Here is a 677-nt window from a genome sequence, read left to right on the forward strand (position 1 = left end):
TTCATGTCAGACAAAATCCAGAGGAAATAAACAATAACTTGTGATATTTTAATAAACTTCCAGGCAAGGTCTTTGAGACCGAATCTTTCCGAAGCCTCTTCTGAGAGCACCGTGTGCCCTCCCAAGGCTGCGTGGCCATCTGTCAAACTAAGCAACAGTCACCTTTAGCACCCCATGTCTTCCTTGACCAGGCACACACAATCCTGACACTAAACCCCAGCCACATACCCCCTCCCAGCTCAATGTGGGCAGTGCCCTGCTCCTTAATAAGTGTCCCCCAGCCTCGAAGTGTGGCAGACCCCACCCTGTGCCACTGCTCTCCAACCTGAGGGAGGGACAGAAAGGTGTGACAGCCAGTGAATCTGAGCAATAATAATTGATTACTGGCAGATGTGTATCCAGTTCCAGAAGAATCCTGCCAAATCTCACTTGGCCATTTTCTTTTTTTCTCCCCATACATATTCTGATTTTTTTTTTTTTTTTTTTTTGAGACAGGGTCTCACTCTGGCACCCAGGCTGAAGAACAGTGGTGTGATCATAGCTCACCGTAGTCTCGATCTCTTGGGCTCAAGCAATCCTTCAGCATCAGCCTCTAAAACAGCTAGGAACATAGGTGCATGCCACTATGCCTGGCTAATTTTTTATTTTTCTGTAGAGACCAGGTTTTGCCATGTTAC

This window comes from Mandrillus leucophaeus, unplaced genomic scaffold, assembly GCF_000951045.1.
Source record: "Mandrillus leucophaeus isolate KB7577 unplaced genomic scaffold, Mleu.le_1.0 Scaffold109, whole genome shotgun sequence".
Lineage (NCBI taxonomy): Eukaryota > Metazoa > Chordata > Mammalia > Primates > Cercopithecidae > Mandrillus > Mandrillus leucophaeus.